Here is a 21,124-nt window from a genome sequence, read left to right on the forward strand (position 1 = left end):
GGTTTTCCTTCACTGTGCAAAAGCTTTTAAGTTTAATTAGGTCCCATTTATTTATTTTTGTTTTTATTTTCATTTCTCTAGGAGATGGAATAAAAAAGATATTGCTACAATTTACTACAAAAAATTACTACAAAGAGTGTTTTGTTTTACTCTAGGAGCTTTTTAGTATTCAGTCTTTCATTGAAATCCTTAATCCATTTCAAGTTTATTTTTGTTTATGGTATTAGAGAATGTTCTAATTTCATTCTTTTACACGTAGCTGTCCAGTTCTCCCAGCACCATCTATTGAAGAGCCTCTTTTCTCCATTTCATTTTCTTCCTTTGTCATAGCTTAATTGGCCATAGGTGTGTGGGTTTCTTTCTGGGCTTTCTCTCCTGTTCCGGTAATCTATATTTCTTTTTTGTGCCCATAGCATCCTGTTGTGATTACTGTAGCTTTGCAGTATAGTCTGAAGTCAGGGAGTATGATTCTTCTGGCGCTATTCTTCTTTCTCAAGATTGCTTTCGCTATTGGGGTCTTTTGTACAGGAGGCAGTGATCAAAACCATCTGCAAGAAAAACAAATACAAAAAGGCAAAATGGTTGTCTGAGGAGGCCTTACAAATAGCTGAGCAAAGAAGAAAAGTGAAAGGCAGAGGAGAAAAGGAAAGATATACACATCTGAATGCAGAGGTCCAAAGACTAGCAAGGAGAGATAAGAAAGCCTTCTTCAGTGATCAGTGCAAAGAAATAGAGGAAAACAATAGAATGGGAAAGACTAGAGATCTCTTCAAGAAAATTAGAGATACCAAGGGAACATTTCATGCAAAGATGGGCACAATAAAGGACAGAAACGGTATGGACCTAACAGAAGCAGAAGATATTAAGAAGAGGTGGCAAGAATATGCAGAGAAACTATACAAAAAAGATCTTTATGACCCAGATAGCCACGATGGTGTGATCACTCACCTGGAACTGGACATTCTGGAGTGCGAAGTCAGTCAGGCCTTGAGAATGATCACTATGAACAAAGTTAGTGGAGGTAATGGAATTCTAGCTAAGGTATTTCAAATCCTAAAAGATAATGCTGTTAAAGTACTGCACTCGATATGCCAGCAAATATGGAAAACTCAGCAGTGGCCACAGGACTGGAAAAGGTCAGTTTTCATTCCAATCCCAAAGAAAGGCAATGCCAAGGAATGCTCAAACTACCGCACAATTGCACTCATCTCACACGCTAATAAAGTCATGCTCAAAATTCTCCAAGCCAAGCTTCTACATTACATGACCTGAGAACTTTCAGATGTTTAAGCTGAACTTAGAAAAGGCAGAGGGGCTTCCCTCATAACTCACTTTGTAAAGAATCCACCTGCAATGCAGGAGACCCTGGTTCAATTCCTGGGTCGGGAAGATCTGCTGGAGAAGGGATAGGCTACCCACTCCAATATTCTTGGGCTTCCCTTGTGTCTCAGCTGGTAAAGAATCCGCCTGCAATGTGGGAGACCTGGGTTCAATCCCTGGGCTTGGAGGACCCTCTGGAGAAAGGAAAGGCTACCCGCTCCAGTATTCTGGCCTGGAGAATCCCAGGAACGGGGGAGCCTGGTGAGCTGCCATCTATCGGGTCGCACAGAGTCAGACATGACTGACGCGACTTAGCAGCAGCAGCAGGATAATGTTTATAGTGACAATCTTAAGGATCATGGTCAGCTATCTAGAAGAGACTGCAAAAGAAGTCTGCCTTCTATTTTTAAGGAATTTCTTTGTAACCTGAAATGACAAGAAGTAGGAAAGGGAAGAGACAGGTTGAAAATTCAAACATAAAATAATGAAAATCAAATAGAGTTCAATTATTAAGTAACCTCATAGAGTTTAACATCACACCAATAACATTTCTTTCAATGGACATATCAAAGGAAAGGAATATATCATAGTCAACAAGAGTGTAGTAATTTCTTGTGTTTAAATTTATTGGGACTATTGACATTGATGACTTCTTTTTATTAATAATCATCTTGCTTGAATGCAAGTGACTACTCGGAGAGGGATGTCAAGAACTCTCTTCTAACGAGTCAGAAACAGGAACTCAGCCAGGTAACACCTTCTTTGAAAATACCTCATAGGTTTCCCTTTTGCGCTCAGCTGTTAATGAGTTCCCAGCAGGGTTGTTGCCATTTGGGACAGTGTAAAGAAATTTGGGGGTGTTTCTCTCGGGGTCCTTTGAATCTTCTGGTTTCCATTTGGAAAGTATTTCTCTGAGGGAGTCTGGAATAATCCCGTGCTCATCACTGGAAACATTAATCATGTTGCAGCCCAGGGGTTGCAGCTGTCAAGTACACAGAGAAAACCAAGTCTGAGATTGAGACATGTCTATAAAATATCAGTGCCAAGGGTTCTTACACTGAGGAGAATGTTACCATTTACACCCTTAAATGCAAACCTTCCCTCAGCTCTATGCCCACCCTGCATTATCTTCACAATTATGATTAGAACTGGTTCATAAAATAGGTGTTTATTAGGGAATGGTTTTGAGAAAGGAAATCAATCTTAGAAAGCACCTGTGATGCTAATACATAAAAAGTTATAAGCAGAGGTGATACTCAGAATATTCGATGAGTGGTGTAGCCTGGGGGCAACAGACACAGAGCAGGGTGGGATGGGGCCCTGGAGACCCCCTGCCATGCCAGCATTAGCGTTACACTGTGGAGACTCAGGGCGGTCTCAGGAGAGGGGTTAGGGGGGCCAGGGTGGTGCTGGGGCACCAAGGAGCATCAGGGCCATGGCTCCGCAAGGGGTGTGCAAGTATTTCAATACTGTACCGACTGCAGAGGCTGAAGTCAAAAGTAGTGGCCTTGCTTATAGACAGAGTTTTATCAAAATCTTGTGTTTTTATTTCTTATGTTCATGGATGAGCATTTAATGGAAAAATTGGGACTTATAAATAGCAAGCAGAGGAAACCATCAACAAATGCAAAGACAGTAGCGACTGGGAGAACATATTGCATTTGCAAATATGGAACCGACATGGGAATAATTTCCAAAATATACTGACAGCTCTTACAAATCAATATCAAAAAACAAAACAACCCAGTTCTAAGTTGGACAGGAGTTCTAAATATGTGTTGTGCTGTGCTTAGTTGCTCAGTAGTGTCTGACTGTTTGCAACCCATGAACTGCAGCCCACCAGGCTCCTCTGTCCATGGGAATTCTCCAGGCAAGAATACTAAAGTGGGTTGCCCTGCCCTCCTCCAGGGTATCTTCCCAGCCCAGGGATCCAACCCAGGTCTGCTGCATTGCAGGCAGATTCTTTACTGATGGAGCCAACAGGAAACCCAAGAATTCTTGAGCGGGTAGCCTCTCCCTTCTCCAGGGGATCTTCCCAACCCAGAAATAGAACTGGGGTCTCCGGCATTGCAGGTGGATTCTTTACCAGCTGAGCTACCAGAGAAGCCCAGATCTAAGTATACATTTCTGCAAAGAAGACATGCAGATGTCCAACAGGCACATGAAAGGATGCTCAACATCACAATTATTAGAGAAATGCAAATGAAAACTGCAGTGACAGCCACACCTGTCAGAATAGCTATGATTGAAAAATCTACAAATAACAAATGTTGGAAAGGGTATGGAGAAAGGGAACCCTCCTATACTTTTGGTGAGCAAGTAAATTGGTGTTGCCACTCTGAAGAACAGTGTGGAGGTTCCTTAAAAAACTGAAAACAAGAGTATCATATGATCCAGCAATCCCATTCCTGGACATATATCTGAAGAAAAGCATAATTTGAAAAGATATAGGCACTTAATGTTCTTTGCAGCACTATTTACAATAGCAAGACATGGAAGCAACCTAAAAGTCTATCGACAGATGAATGGATATAGGTGTGGTGCATGGGTGTGTGCTAAGTTGCTTCTGTCGTGTCCAACTCTTTGTGACCCTGTGGACTGTAGCCTGGCAGCCTCCTCTCTCCATGGGGATTCTCCAGGCAAGAATACTGAAGTGGTTGCCATACCTTCCAGGGAATCTTCCCAACCCAGGGATTGAACCCGTGTCTCTTACATCTCCTGCATTGGCAGCAGAGTTCTTTACTGCTAGTACCACCTACAGATGTGGTACGTACACACACACACACACACACACACACAGAGCAATATTACTGAGCCATGAAAAAGAATGAAATAATGCCATTTTCAGCAACGTTCATGGACCTACAGTTTATCATATGAAGTAAGTCAGATGATGAAAGACAAATATCATGATATCACTTATATATGAAATCTAAAAAATGATACAAAGGAACATATTTACAAAGGAAATATATATCACAGACAGACAAAACAAACTTATGACTACTAAAGGGAAAGAGGAGGGGAGAAATAAATCAGGAGTTTGGGATTAAAATATACATACTACTATATATAAAATAGATAACCCACAAGAACTTATAGCTCAGGGAAATATATTGAACCTCTTGTAATGACCTATAATGGAAAATAATCTGAAAGCTTGTGAACCCATTAACTGCAGCCTCCCAGGTTCCTCCCTCCATGGGGTTTTCCAGGCAAGAATACTGGAGTGGGTTGCCATTTCCTTCTCCAGGGGATCTTCCTGACTCAGGGATTGGATCCGGGTCTCCCTCATTGCAGGTGGATGCTTTACCCTCTAAGCCACCAGGGAAGCCCTATAATATATAACTGAATTGCTTTGCTGTATATCTGAAACTAAGACAACGTTGAAAATAGGCTATATTTCGATAAAAATTTAAAAATAACAATAATTGAGTGAGGGTCTCAAAAAATCTTTTTATAAAGGATAAGCAAACACTTTTCTTAGCAGTCAAATGTAAAATTATTCACTAACTGAGAGTTATCCAGATTGCACTTATGATAAACTTAAAAGGTCTTAGACTTAAAAATCAGATGATACATGAAAGTGAAAGTATTAGTTGCTCAGTCTTTATTCATATTAAACTTGTCTTATGCTTGGGGTTAGGATTATATTGTGTAATTTGTTGTTGTTGTGCTCAGTTGTGTCCGACTCTTTGTGACTCCATGGACTGTAGCCCATCAGGCTCCTCTGCAAAAATACTGGAGTGGATTGCCATTCCCTTCTCCAGGGTATTTCCCTGATCCAGGGATCAAACCCGGATCTCCTGCATTGCAGGCAGATTCTTTATCGTCTGAGTCACCAAACATGAATGAAAGAAGTCAATATTGGATTGTGAAATAAACAATACGGACCATCAGCATATTCCCTCACAGCCTGGCATTGTTCTCTGGACATGTGAAAATCTGTGTGCACATGAGCAGTTTACATAGACACAAGTTTTATATGTATAGGCATTGTGTAATCTTATGCCTAAGGAGTTTAGGAAAATAATTAACAGTCAGTATCCACTCACTCAGAAAAGGCAATTATTTTAACTTAGTTTTACAAATTATGACCAAATACATAAATAATAAACATTTGCTGTTTTAAGGCGAGGGATTCAGTGGTATTTACTGCAGTCACAATGTGTACATCCATCGTAACTATTATTCTCCAAAATCTCTTATCACTACAAACAGACCCCTTGTACCCATTAAGCAAGAACCCCCATTTCCAACTCCCGCACCTCTCCCTGGTTCCTGTAACCTCTAATCAACTTTCAGTCTCTATGAATTTGCCTATTTCAGATATTTCATATAAGTGGAATCACACAATGTTTGTCATTTAGTGTCTGGCTTCTTTCATTTGGCGTAATGTTTTCAAGGTTTATCCATGCTGTAGGAGCTATCAGAACTTCCTTCCTTTTTCTGGCTGAATAATATTCCATTCTGTGAATAGACCACATTTATTCATCCACTGATGTACACTTGGGTAGCACCCATATTTTGGCTATTATATTGCTGCTGTGAACATTTACATTTCTGTTTGACTCCCAGTTTTTCAGTCTTTTTTGGTATGTACTAGGAGTAAAATTTTGCAGCACTGATAAACTGTTTTTATAGGGGGCTACACCATTTTGCATTTTAATCAGCAATGTACATTTTCACCAGCAATTTCTTTTTTTTTTAATTTTAATATATACATAGAAATGTTTATTTAGTAAGAAAATGATAAAGAACATTAATACATATGTTACATGATGAAAATTATGGGGCTGTATCTTTATATTCATTAGTCTTAAGACTTTTCCCATCCTACCTGGTGTCTACAGAGACCAATTACTGCTTTCCCTAACCTGTTGCATGTATGGCTGAGTTCCTTTGCTGTCCATCTGAAACTAACACTACATTGTTAACTGGCTATACTCCAATACAAAATAAATTTTTTTTTAAAGAAAAGAAGTGAAACCCTTTGCTCCCATACCTCATACTCACTCATTAGACTCTGATAGCTTCTAAACTTAGGTCAGGGCCACTGAGAATCCCTTTCCAGTAGCTTCCTGTTAGCAAACCATCCATTTGCTACTTTTATTTTTTATTTATTTATTTTTTTGTGTTTTTAAAAATGTATTTATTTTAATTGGAGGCTAATTACTTTATATTATTGTATTGATTTTGCCATACATTGACATGAATCTGCCCTTGGTGTACATGTGTTCCCCATCTTGAACCCCCCTCCCACCTCCCTCCCCATATCATCCCTCTGGGTCATCCCAGTGCACCAGCCCCGAGCATCCTGTATCATGCATCGAACCTGGACTGGTGATTTGTTTCACATATGATAATATACATATTTCAATGCCATTATCCCAAATCATCCCACCCTCACCCTCTCCCAGAGTCCAAAAGACTGTTCTATACATCTTTGTCTCTTTTGCTGTTTCATATACAGGGTTATCATTACCATCTTTCTAAATTCCATATATATGCGTTAGTATGCTATATTGGTATTTTTCTTTCTGGCTTATTTCAGTGTGTATAATAGGCTCCAGTTTGATCCACCTCATTAGAACTGATTCAAATGTATTCTTTTTAATTGCTGAGTAATACTCCATTGTGTATATGTACCACAACTATCTTATCCATTCGTCTGCAGATGGACATCTAGGTTGCTTCCATGTCCTCGCTATTATAAACGGTGCTGTGATGAACATTGGAGTAAACGTGTCTCTTTCAATTCTGGTTTCCTCGGTGTGTATGCCTAGGAGTGCGATTGCTGGATCATATGGCAGTTCTATTTCCAGTTTTTTGAGGAATCTCCACACTGTTCTCCATAGTGGCTGTACTAGTTTGCATTCCCACCAACAGTGTAAGAGGGTTCCCTTCTCTCCACACCCTCTCCAGCATTTATTGCTTGTAGACTTTTGGATAGCAGCCATTCTGGCTGGCGTGAAATGGTATCTCATTGTGGTTTTGATTTGCATTTCTCTGATTATGAGGGATGTTGAGCATCTTTTCATGTGATTGTTAGCCATCTGTATGTCTTCTTTGGAGAAATGTCTGTTTAGTTTTTTGGCGCATTTTTTGATTGGGTCGTTTATTTTTCTGGAATTGAGCTTCAGGAGATGCTTGTATACTTTTGAGATTAATTCTTTGTCAGTTGCTTCATTTGCTATTATTTTCTCCCATTCTGAAGGCTGTCTTCTCACCTTGCTTATAGTTTCCTTTGCTGTGCAGAAGCTTTTGATTTTAATTAGGTCCCATTTGTTTATTTTTGCTTTTATTTCCAATATTCTGGGAGGTGGGTCATGGAGGATCCTGCTGTGATTTATGTCGGAGAGTGTTTTGCCTATGTTCTCCTCTAGGAATTTTATAGTTTCTGGTCTTACATTTAGATCTTTAATCCATTTTGAGTTTATTTTTGTGTATGGTGTTAGGGAGTGTTCTAGTTTCATTCTTTTACAAGTGTTTGACCAGTTTTCCCAGCACCACTTGTTAAAGAGATTGTCTTTTCTCCATTGAATATTCTTGCCTCCTTTGTCAAAGATAAGGTGTCCATAGGTGCATGGATTTATCTCTGGGCTTTCTATTTTGTTCCATTGATCTATATTTCTGTCTTTATGCCAGTACCATACTGTCTTGATGACTGTGGCTACTTGTAGTAGAGCCTGAAGTCCGGCAGGTTGATTCCCCCAGTTCCATTCTTCTTTCTCAAGATTGCTTTGGCTATTCGAGGTTTTTGCATTTCCATACAAATTGTGAAATTATTTATTCTAGCTCTGTGAAAAATACCGTTGGTAGCTTGATAGGGATTGCATTGAACCTATAAATTACTTTGGGTAATATATTCATTTTCACAATATTTATCGTTCCAATTCATGAACACGGTATATTTCTCCATCTGTTAGTGTCCTCTCTGATTTCTTTCACCAGTGTTTTATAGTTTTCTATATATAGGTCTTTTGTTTCTTTAGGTAGATATATTCTTAAGTATTTTATTGTTTTCATTGCAATGGTGAATGGAATTGTTTCCTTAATTTCTCTTTCTATTTTCTCATTATTAGTATATAGGAATGCAAGGGATTTCTGTGTGTTGATTTTATATCCTGCAACTTTACTATATTCATTGATTAGCTCTAGTAGTTTTCTGGTAGAGTCTTTAGCGTTTTCTGTGTAGAGGATCATGTCATCTGCAAACAGTGAGAGTTTTACTTCTTCTTTTCCAATTTGGATTCCTTTTATGTCTTTTTCTGCTCTGATTGCTGTGGCCAAAACGTCCAAAACTATGCTGAATAGTAGTGGTGAGAGTGGGCACCCTTGTCTTGTTCCTGACTTTAGGGGAAACGCTTTCAATTTTTCACCATTGAGGATAATGTTTGCTGTGGGTTTGTCATATATAGCTTTTATTATGTTGAGGAATGTTACTTCTATTCCCGCCTTCTGGAGGGTTTTTATCATAAATGGATGTTGAATTTTGTCAAAGGCTTTCTCTGCATCTATTGAGATAATCAGATGGCTTTTACTTTTCATTTTGTTAATGTGGTGTATTATGTTGATTGATTTGCGGATATTGAAGAATCCTTGCATCCCTGGGATAAAGCTCACTTGGTCATGATGTATGATCTTTTTAATGTGTTGTTGGATTTTGATTGCTAGAATTTTGTTAAGGATTTTTGCATCTATGTTCATCAGTGATATTGGCCTGTAGTTCTCTTTTTTGGTGGCATCTTTGTCATGTTTTGGTATTAGGGTGATGGTGGGCTCATAGAATAAGTTTGGAAGTTTACCTTCCTCAGCAATTTTCTGGAAGAGTTTGAGTAGGATAGGTGTTAGCTCTTCTCTAAATTTTTGGTAGAATTCAGCTGTGAAGCCGTCTGGACCTGGGCTTTTATTTGCTGGAAGATTTCTGATTACAGTTTCAATTTCTGTGCTTGTGATGGGTCTGTTAAGATTTTCTATCTCTTCCTGGTTCAGTTTTGGAAAGTTGTACTTTTCTAAGAATTTTTCCATTTCTTCCAAGTTGTCCATTTTATTGGTATATAATTGCTGATAGTAGTCTCTTATGATCCTTTGTATTTCTGTGTTGTCTGTTGTGATCTCTCCATTTTCATTTCTAATTTTATTGATTTGGTTTTTCTCCCTTTCTTTTTTTTGACTATGCATCAGATTTTATTATAATGGTATTGTTTCTTCTAATCATTTTAAATATATATGGTAAAGATTATTATTATTCCCATCTTATAGATTAGAAAACTGGAAGCCTGAGAGGTCTGAACACTTGCCCAAGTTCATACTGGCATAGGCTGGAAATCCAGTGTTGAACGGTAAAGATCATTGCCTCAGAAGGTCTGCTTTTAATTGCCGTGGTGCTGCCATTACCTCTAAGACTTATGGAGAAAGTCAAGACCGGTACATGGAGAGTATATTCAGTACTAAATTTAATTTTTTGCTTAGCACTAGTGACACAAGGTGTTAGAGTATTTTCCATACTTAATGGACTGAAGGCGTAAGAAAAATATGTGGCTTTTTTCCAGTTGTGTATCGTTGGGTCAAACATTTCTTTACATGTAGTAAATAAATTGTGCATTAAAATTCTCTCTGAGTGTAAACTCTCTGGACACTGAGTGTAAATTGCATACTAACAGAGAAACATAAAGAGGATCAGACAAGTTATCCAACAATGTGGAAGTTGCATGTTAAAACACAAAACAAAATAACATAAACACACATTTGGTCTTAGTGGCAAAATGTAAAATGCAAGTCACAGATAGATCAACAAAGCCTGTGCATAGAGCCTTGATTAGTAGTTACATATGTACATGTTATCATGACCAAATCTTTAAGAAAAGATATGCAGCAAATAATTGTATTTAAATATTTCCCTTTGAAGTAGAGAAAAAATCTTAGTGGTAAGAAGAAATCATAAGTATATTCAGTCACAATACATTGTGGGTTCAATCTAATTACATGAGAAAATTCAGTCTAGGATACATATTAAAAATGTGAGATCAAAGATAAAAATGGGGTAGGAAAACAATATTTTTAATATAAGCTTAAAATTTATCACAAAACTGCCAAAACAATAAAATATTAATAACATATACAATTGAGTAGCCAAGTCCACTAGAGCGTTGGCAATATAAATTACCACTCTAAAGAAGAAACTGCAAGTGATAGAAGGCAATGGCAAGCCACTCCAGTACTCTTGCTTAGAAAATCCCATGGATGGAGGAGCCTGGTAGGCTGCAGTCCATGGGGTCACTACAAGTCAGACATGACTGAGCGACTTCACTTTCACTTTTCACTTTCACACATGGAGAAGGAAATGGCAACCCACTCCAGTGTTCTTGCCTGGAGAATCCCAGGGATGGGGGAGCCTGGTGGGCTTCCGTCTATGGGGTCGCACAGAGTCGGACACGACTGAAGTGACTTAGCTTAGCAGTTAATCTGTATTGCTATCTGGCTTCGATACCACTTTCTTGAATAGAGTATCAAGAAAATATGTTTAAATTTTATATGAAATGAATAAAATTCAGTAGCCAGTGATGGAAAACCACACAATCACAACCTTTATCCTGGTGGGACTGACAGATGATCCTCAACTTGAGATTCCAATTTTTATGTTTCTGTTTCTCACATACATGTTGAGTATAACTGGGAATCTGACTATCATATTCCTCCCTTTAGTAGATCTTCACCTTAAAACACCCATATACTATTTCCAACAAAAGTTTGCTTTATTAGAAATTTCATTTACAACTGCTTGTATCCCTAGATATTTGTACAACATAGCAACAGGTGACAGGTCAATTACATATACTATTTGTATTATTCAAGTGTTTTGATGAGTCTGGCTAGTGGTTTGTCATTTTATTTACCCTCTCGAAGAACTAGCTTTTGGCTTTGTTGATTGTTACTATGGTCTCTTTTGTTTCTTTTGCATTTATTCCTGCCCTAATTTTTAAGATTTCTTTCCTTCTACTCACCCTGGGGTTCTTAATTTCTTCCTTTTCTAGTTGCTTTAGATGTAGAGTTAGGTTATTTAGTTGACTTTTTTCTTGTTTCCTGAGGTATGCCTGTATTGCTATGAACCTTCCCCTTAGCACTGCTTTTACACTGTCCCACAGGGTTTAGGTTGTTGTGTTTTCATTTTCATTCGTTTCTATGCATATTTGGATTTCTTTCTTGATTTCTTCTATGATTTGTTGGTTATTCAGCAGCGTGTTATTCAGCTTCCATATGTTGGAATTTTTAATAGTTTCTCTCCTGTAATTGAGAACTAGTTTTACTTCATTGTGGTCAGAAAAGGCGCTTGGAATGATTTCAGTTTTTTTGAATTTACCAAGGCTAGATTTATGGCCCAGGATGTGATCTATCCTGGAGAAGGTTCCGTGTGCACTTGAGAATAAGTTGAAATTCATTGTTTTGGGGTGAAATGTCCTATAGATATCTATTAGGTCTAACTGGTCTACTGGATCATTTAACGTTTGTGTTTCCTTGTTAATTTTCCGTTTAGTTGATCTATCCATAGGTGTGAGTGGGGTATTAAAGTCTCCCACTATTATTGTGTTATCGTTAATTTCCCCTTTCATACTTGTTAGCATTTGTCTTACATATTGTGGTGCTCCTATGTTGGGTGCATATATATTTATAATTGTTACATCTTCTTCTTGGATTGATCCTTCAATCATTATGTAGTGTCCTTCTTTGTCTCTTTTCACAGCCTTTGTTTTAAAGTCTATTTTATCTGATATGAGTATTGCTACTCCTGCTTTCTTTTGGTCTCTATTTGCGTGGAATATCTTTTTCCAGCCCTTCACTTTCAATCTGTGTGTATCCCTCTTTTTGAGGTGGGTCTCTTGTAGACAACATATATAGGGGTCTTGTTTTTGTATCCATTCAGCCAGCCTTTGTCTTTTGGTTGGGGCATTCAACCCATTTATGTTTAAGGTAATTGTTGGCAAGTATGATCCCATTTCCATTTACTTTATTGTTTTAGGTTAGAGTTTATACACTCTTTCTGTGTTTCCTGTCTAGAGAAGATCCTTTAGCATTTGTTGGAGAGCTAGTTTGGTGATGCTGAATTCTCTCAGTTTTTGCTTGTCTGTAAAGCTTTTGATTTCTCCTTCATATTTGAATGAGATCCTTGCTGGGCACAGTAATCTGGACTGCAGGTTATTTTCTTTCAACACTTTAAGTATGCCCTGCCATTCCCTCCTGGCCTGAAGAGTTTCTATGGAGAGATCAGCTGTTATCCTTATGGGGATCCCCTTGTGTGTTATTTGTTACTTTTCCCTTGCAGCTTTTAATATTTGTTCTTTGTGTTTGATCTTTGTTAATTTGATTAATATGTCTTGGGGGTATTTTGCCTTGGGTTTCTCCTGTTTTTGATTCTCTGGGATTCTTGGAATTGGGTGATTATTTCCTTCCCCATTTTAGGGAAATTTTCAACTATTATCTCCTCAAGTATTTTCTCATGGTCTTTCTTTTTTCTTCTGGGACTCCTATGATTCGGATGTTGGGGTGTCTAACATTGTCCCAGAGGTCTCTGAGATTGTCCTCATTCTTTTAATTTGTTTTTCTTTTTTCCTCTCTGTTTCATTTATTTCTACCATTCTATCTTCTAACTCACTTATTCTACATTCTGCCTCCATTATTCTATTGTTGGTTCCCTCCAGAGTGTTTTTGATCTCATCTATTGCATTATTCATTGTATATTGACTCTTTTTTATTTCTTCAAGATCCTTGTGAAACCTTTCTTTGATCTTCTCAATCCTTGTCTCCAGGTTATTTGTCTGTAACTCCAATTTGTTTTCAAGATTTTGGATCATTTTCACTATCATTATTCAGAATTCTTTATCAGGTAGGTTCCCTATCTCTTCCTCTTTTGTTTGGGTTGGTGGGCATTTATCCTGTTCCTTTATTTGCTGGGTATTTCTCTGCCTCTTCATCTTGCTTATATAGCTGTGTTTGGGGTGGCCTTTCCGTCTTCTGGCAGTTTGTGGAGTTCTCTTTATTATGGAGTTTCCTCACTGTGGGTGATGTTGGACGGGTGGCTTGTCAAAGTTCCCTGGTTAGGGAAGCTTGTGTCGGTATTCTGGTGGGTAGAGCTGGATTTCTTCTCTCTGGAGTGCAATGAAGTGTCCAGTAATGAGTTATGAGATGTCAATGGGTTTGGAGTGACTTTGGGCAGCCTGTATATTGAAGCTCAGGGCTATTTTCCTGTGTTGCTGGAGAATTTGCATGGTATCTTGCTCTGGAACTTGCTGACCCTTGGGTGGTGCTTGGTTTCAGTGTAGGTATGGAGGCGTTTGATGAGCTCCTATTGATAAATGTTCCCTTCTAGTCAGGAGTTCTCTGGTGTTCTCAGGATCTGGACTTAAGCCTCCTGCCTCTGGTTTTCAGTCTTATTCTTACAGTAGTCTCAAGACTTCTCCACCTGTCACTTCCAAGGTGGTTCCCTCTGTTTTAGCTTCTGTTTGCTGGTCTCTTCAGTGTCTAATTTCCACCCTGTCACTAGGGGGCGGTGGTGGACACTTTTTAAGGCTCACTTGTTCAGTCATGCTCCTTTCGAAGTCAATGGGCTGCTTTTCTGGGTGCCTGATGTCCTCTGTGAAGAAAGCTGATCGCCAAAGAATCGATGCTTTTGAACTGTGGTGTTGGAGAAGACTCTTGAGAGTCCCTTATACTGCAAGGAGATCCAACCAGTCCATTCTAAAGGAGATCAATCCTGGATGTTCATTGGAGGGACTGATGCTAAAACTGAAACTGCAATACTTTGGCCACCTCCTGCGACGAGTTGACTCACTGGAAAAGACTCTGATGCTGGGAAAGGTTGGGGGCTGGAGGAGAAGGGGACGACGGAGAATGAGATGGCTGGATGGCATCACCGACTCTGTGGACATGAGTTTGAGTGTACTCCGGGAGTTGGTGATGGACAGGGAGGCCTGGCATGCTGTGATTCATGGGGTCGCGGAGAGTTGGACACGACTGAGCGACTGAACTGAACTGAACTGAACTGATGTCCTCTACCGGCATTCAGAAGTTGTTTTGCTGAATTTACTCAGCATTCAAATGTTCTTTTGATGAATTTGTGGGGGAGAAAGTGGTCTGCCCATCCTATTCCTCCGCCATCTTCTTCCCTCCTCCCTGATATCATAGAACGTAAAAAAATCATAGATAATACCATAAACAGTTATGTGTAAAGAAACTGAAGAGTGAGAAGAAATGAATCAATTTCTAGAAACATGATCATCCAACGCTGAATCAGGAAGAAATAGAGAATCTGAGCAGATTGATCACTAGTAGTATAGTAAAATTGAAATAGTAAATAAAATAATCCCAGCAAATAAAAGTCCTGGACTGACAGCTTCAAAGGAGAAGTCAACCAAACAATGTACACTGTACCATACAATGCAAATTGTAATGTAAACTGATGAAGTCACTATGGAAAATAGTATGGAGATTCCTCAAAAAATTTAAAATAGAACTACCATTTTATTCAGCAATTTCATTTCTGGGCATTTATCTGAAGAAAATGAAAACACTAATTTAAAAAAATGCACTGCTGCATTCATTGTAGCTGATATTTACAGTATTATTTACAGTAGCTGATATATGTAAGCAACCTAAGTTCCCACTAATAGATGACTGGAGAAAGATATGGTATGTGAGTGTGTGTGTGTGTGTGTGTGTGTATATTACTCAGTCATAAAAAAATGAAATCTTGCCATTTGTGATAACCTGGGTGGACCAGGGGATGCTAAGTGACAAAAGTCAGAGAAAGATAAATATTTTATTAGTTCATTTACATGAAGAATCCAAAAACAAAAATATAGACGAATATTACAAAACAGAAGCACATTTATATATACAAAGAACAAATAAGTGATTGCCAGAAAAGAAGAAGTTCAAAGAAGAGAAATGGTGAGGGTACAAATTTCTGGTTGGAAAATAAATGTCATACATATGGACATTTATTCTGGTTGGAGTCATAGTTATGAAATTGTACAATGTGGGGAATATAGTCAATAATTAGGTAATATCTCTGTATTACTGATTCTAATGAACTTAACATTGGGATCATTTTGAAATGTCTAGATATATCGAATCACTGTTTTGTATAGCAGGAACCAATATAGTGTTCAGGTCAGTTATACTTCAAAAACAAACAAAATCTCATAGAAAAAGAGAACAGATTTGAACTTGCCAGAGGTGGGGAGTACGTGGAGGGGGAAATTAGACATAGGCAGTCAAAAGGTGCAAATTTTCAGTTTCAAGATAAATACAAACTCTGGATGTAATGTACAATATGATAACTATACTGAACACTACTTCCTTGGTGGCTCAGATGGTAAAGAATCTGCCCACAATGCAGGAGACCTGGGTTCGATCCCTGGGTTGGAAAGATCCCCTAAAGAAGGGAAAGGCTATCCACTCCAGTACTCTTGCTTGGAGAATTAAATAGAGGAGCCTGGAGAGTTAAATCTATGGGGTCTCAGGGTCAGACATGACCTAGTGACTGAGCACGCACAGCACATGGGCTGACTGAGTGCCTCCCCAGAAACCTAAAAAGGCTGTGTCCCTCTACCTTTTTCCTCAATCCTACACCAAGTTGCTAGGTCTCCCAATAAGAAGCTTGTCCTTGAAAGGGGTATGACTACATACTTTCCCAGCTTCCAGTCATCCTACCTCCATGTGCTGATTGGGATTCTCCCCTTTGGGACACTGATGGGCCCTTGAATATCCTCAACTACTGTGAGGTACCAAGAACAAAGGGTGTGGCTGAAAAAGACCCACAAAATTTGAGAAACAATCAAGAACCCAGGCTGAGCTGATTGGTGAGTCTCACCTTCAATGTGAAACTACTCTGTCAAGACTGGGAGAGGTGGCTATCTTATCTAATGTGCAGAACCAACAGAGAGAGTGAGGGAAATTAAATAAACAGAGGACAACGTTCCAAAAGAAAAAAATTAAAGATCAGAAACAGTCCATATTCATATGAAGAGAAGTGATTTACCTGATAAAGAGTTTGAAATAATTGTTAAAAAGATGTTCACCAAGATCAGGAGAAGAACATGTGAACAAAGCAGGAATTTCAATGAAGAGATAGAGAAAAAAAAAATTTTAAAGTACCAAACAGAAGCCACAAATGTGAAGGATACAGCAACTGGACTGAAAAATTCAATAGAAGGATTCAACAGTAGACTAGTGGAAGAAAGAATCAGTAAACTTGAAGACAAAACTGTGGAATTTGCCTCATCAGAGAAAAATAAAAATGAATAAAAATAGTGAAATTAAGGACACTAAATTAAGGGACACCATCAAGTGGACCTACGATATGAATTATAAGGGAGAAAGGACAAGAGGCAGAGCAAGGGGCAGACAGTTATTCGAAGAAACAATACTTAGCAAAACTATCATTCAGAATTGAAGGAGACATTGAATTTTCCAGACAAGCAAATGTTCATTACTATTAGATCAGTCTACTCAGTTCAGTTCAGTTCAGTCGCTCAGTCGTGTCTGACTCTCCGCGACCCCATGAATCACAGCACGCCAGGCCTCCCTGTCCATCACCAACTGCCGGGGTTCACTCAAACTCATGACCACAGAGTCAGTGATGCCATCCAGCCATCTCATTCTCTGTCGTCCCCTTCTCCTCCCGCCCCCAGCCTTTCCCAGCATCAGAGTCTTTTCTAGTGAGTCAACTGGTCGCATGAGGTAGCCAAAGTATTGGAGTTTCAGCTTTAGCATCAGTCCTTCCAATGAACACCCAGGACTAATCTCCTTTAGAATGGACTGGTTGGATCTCTTGTAGTCCAAGGGACTCTCAAGAGTCTTCTCCAACACCACAGTTCAAAAACATCAATTCTTCGGCGATCAGCTTTCTTCACAGTCCAACTCTCACATCCATTCATGACCACGGGAAAAACCATAGCCTTGACTAGACGGACCTTTGTTGGCAAAGTAATGTCTCTGCTTTTTAATATACTATCAAGGTTGGTCATAACTTTCCTTCCAAGGAGTAAGCGTCCTTTAATTTCATGGCTGCAATCAGCATCTGCAGTGATTTTGGAGCCCAAAAAACTAAAGTCTGACACTGTCTCCACTGTTTTTCCATCTATTTCCCATGAAGTGATGGGACCAGATGCCATGATCTTTGTTTTCTGAATGTTGAGCTTCAAGCCAACCTTTTCACTCTCCTCTTTCACTTTCATCAAGAGGCATTTTAGTTCCTCTTCACTTTCTGCCATAATGGTGGTGTCATCTGCATATCTGAGGTTATTGATATTTCTCCCAGCAATCTTGATTCCAGCTTGTGCTTCTTCCAGCCCAGCGTTCCTCATGATGTATTCTGCATATAAGTTAAATAAGCAAGGTGACAATATACAGCCTTGACGTACTCCTTTTCCTATTTGGAACCAGCCTGTTGTTCCATGTCCAGTTCTGACTGTGGCTTCCTGACCTGCATACAGGTTTCTCAAGAGGCAGATCAGGTGGTCTGGTATTCCCATCTCTTTCAGAATTTTCCACAGTTTATTGTGATCCACACAGTCAAAGGCTTTGGCATAGTCAATGAGGCAGAAATAGATGTTTTTCTGGAACTCTCTTGCTTTCTCCATGATCCAGCGGATGTTGGCAATTTGATCTCTAGCTTCTCTGCCTTTTCTAAAACCTGCTTGAACATCTGGGAGTTCACGGTTCACATATTGCTGAAGCCTGGCTTGGAGAATTTTGAGCATGACTTTGCTAGCGTGTGAGATGAGTGCAATTGTGCGGTATTTTGAGCATTCTTTGGCATTGCCTTTCTTTGGGATTGGAATGAAGACTGACCTTTTCCAGTCCTGTGGCCACTGCTGAGTTTTCCAAATTTGCTGGCATATTGAGTGCAGCACTTTCACAGCATCATCTTTCAAGATTTGAAATAGCTCAACTGGAATTCTATCACCTCCACTAGCTTTGTTCGTAGTGATGCTTTCTAAGGCCCACTTGACTTCACATTCCAAGATGTCTGGCTCTAGGTCAGTGATCACGTTATCGTGACTATCTTGGTCATGAAGATCTTTTTTGTACAGTTCTTCTGTATATTCTTGCCACATCTTCTTAATATCTTCTGCTTCTGTTAGGTCCATACCATTTCTGTCCTTTATCGAGCCCATCTTTGCATGAAATGTTCCCTTGGAATCTCTAATTTTCTTGAAGAGATCTCTTGTTTTTCCTGTTCTGTTGTTTTCCTCTATTTCTTTGCATTAATCGCTGAGGAAGGCTTTCTTATCTCTCCTTGCTATTCTTTGGAAATCTGCATTCAGATGCTTATATCTTTCCTTTTCTCCTTTGCTTTTCACTTCTCTTCTTTTCACAGCTATTTGTAAGGCCTCCTCAGACAGCCATTTTGCTTTTTTGCATTTCTTTTCCATGGGGATGGTCTTGGTCCCTGTCTCCTGTACAATGTCACGAACCTCCGTCCAGAGTTCATCAGGCACTCTATCTATCATATCTAGTCCCTTAAATCTATTTGTCACTTCCACTGTATAATCATAAGGGATTTGATTTATGTCATATCTGAATGGTCTAGTGGTTTTTCCTACTTTCTTCAATTTCAGTCTGAATTTGGCAATAAGGAGTTCATGATCTGAGCCACAGTCAGCTCCTGGTCTTGTTTTTGTTAACTGTATACAGCTTCTCCATCTTTGGCTGCAAAGAATATAATAAATTCTGGCAGACGCGAGAGACGCCGGCCCCCAGCGGTGCAGACGCAAGAGATGCCGACCCCGGCGGAACCGACCACGCAAAGAGGTGTGGCCGTGAGGAGCTACCCCATGCCTGAGGCCAGGGCCGGAGGACGAGAGGAGCTACCCCACGTCCAATAGGCGGTGGCTGTGCAGGCGCAGGAGGGCCAAGAGGAGCTACTCCACGTTCAAGGTCAGGAGGGGCGGCCTTGAGGAGATACTCCTCATCCACAGTAAGGTGCAGCAGCTGTGCTTCCTTGGAGCAGCTGTGAAGAGATATCCCATGCCCAAGGTAAGAGAAACCCAAATAAGACAGTAGGTATTGCGAGGGGGCATCAGAGGGCAGACACACTGAAAACTAGTCGATCACAGGAAACTAGTCGATCTGATCACATGGACCACAACCGAATGTAGTCCACTGGAGAAGGGAATGGCAAACCACTTCAGTATACTTGCCTTGAGAACCCCATGAACAGTATCAAAGGGCAAAATGATAGGATACTGAATGAGGAATTCCCCAGGTCGGTAGGTGCCCAGTATGCTACTGGAGATCAGTGGAGAAATAACTCTAGAAGGAATGAAGGGATGGAGCAAAAGCAAAACCAATACCCAGTTGTGGATGTGACCAGTGATAGAAGCAAGGTCCAGTGCTGTAAAGAGCAATATTGCATAGGAACCTGGAATGTTAGGTCCATGAATCAAGGCAAATTGGAAATGGTCAAACAGAAGATGGCAAGAGTGAACATAGACATTCTAGGAATCAGTGAATTAAAATGGACTAGAATGGGTGAATTTAACTCAGATGACCATTATATCTACTATTGTGGGCAGGAATCCCTTAGAAGAAATGGAGTAGCCATCATGGTCAACGAAAGAGTCCGAAATGCAGTACTTGGATGCAATCTTAAAAATGACAGAATGATTTCTGTTCGTTTCCAAGGCAAACCATTCAATATTACAGTAATCCAGGCCTATGCCCCAACCAGTAACGCTGAAGAAGCCGAAGTTGAATGGTTCTATGAAGACCTACAAGACCTTTTAGAACTAACACCCAGAAAAGATGTCCTTTTCATTATAGGGGACTGGAATGCAAAAGTAGGAAGTCAAGAAACACCTGGAGTAACAGGCAAATTTGGCCTTGGAGCACGGAATGAAGCAGGGCAAAGGCTAATAGAGTTTTGCCAATAGAACGCACTGGTCATAGCAAACACCCTCTTCCAACAACACAAGAGAAGACTGTACACATGGACATCACCAGATGGTCAACACCGAAATCAGATTGATTATATTCTTTGCAGCTAGCAGTCCAACTTATAACAAATACTGAAAGATAACATTTGAACTGGAAGAAAAAAAAAAACTTGGTTCCTAGATTGGAAAATGCTGGACTGATTTGTTTAACGTATGTATGTGTAGCTGTACAGTGTTCCAAAACTGTTTGTTCAGTGTATTGAGTTCAGAAAACAAGGATGCTGGAAAAAAATGAAAAACTTACTCTGAAGGTTTATTTCAATTTGCTTTATATTTCATAGCCTTGTAAATTTCAAATAATTTTTAACTAATTTTTAGTTCCTGGTAGTTGAATATAGCAAAAATTAACTGAAAGTTAAAAAAGAATCATAAAAGTAAAAATACCTGGGATTAACCAAAGTTACAGGGAGAACTCCAGATTTTTTAAAGTATTGATGGGATTCAAGCAATGATATAAAAGGAACCTGGAATTCTCTGAGTTCTAGGTGGAAAGAAGCAACACTTGACTAATGTCTCTAACAGGATGAGAAGGTAGGATGGGAAGGCTCAGAGGAAGGGAGATGAATGAAGGAAGCTGTGGGGTTGGATGGTTAGGGAGGGGTTACAGTCCACCCTCCTCCTCTGCTAATCCCTCTTACCCCCAAGGGCCCTTTGTGACCAGACCACATCTCTATGATGTGAGCCTAGTACTTTAGTCCCCAAGTGCACACCCTGTGCTCAGTTGCCTGAGGGCAGCAGTATGATTCAGATGAAGGAGAATCCTCTCTTTTTTCTGAAAAGCAGTTTTGATACTTGGCTGAACT

The 21,124-nt window shown here is 39.5% G+C and overlaps 1 long non-coding RNA gene across 2 annotated transcripts in view; it reads left to right on the forward strand.

Moving 5' to 3' along the window:
* Positions 1-19,356, forward strand: part of LOC148777246 (uncharacterized) — a 61,228-nt gene extending 41,872 nt beyond the window's left edge. For both annotated transcript variants that reach the window (XR_016037788.1, XR_016037787.1), the window contains one exon: positions 19,021-19,356. This is a non-coding gene — a long non-coding RNA (uncharacterized LOC148777246). The remainder of the gene's footprint in view (positions 1-19,020) is intronic.
* The last annotated feature ends 1,768 nt before the right edge of the window (positions 19,357-21,124 follow it).

Source organism: Moschus berezovskii, chromosome 7 (genome assembly GCF_049115385.1).
Source record: "Moschus berezovskii isolate FMDL1 chromosome 7, NW_MosBer_1.0, whole genome shotgun sequence".
NCBI lineage: Eukaryota > Metazoa > Chordata > Mammalia > Artiodactyla > Moschidae > Moschus > Moschus berezovskii.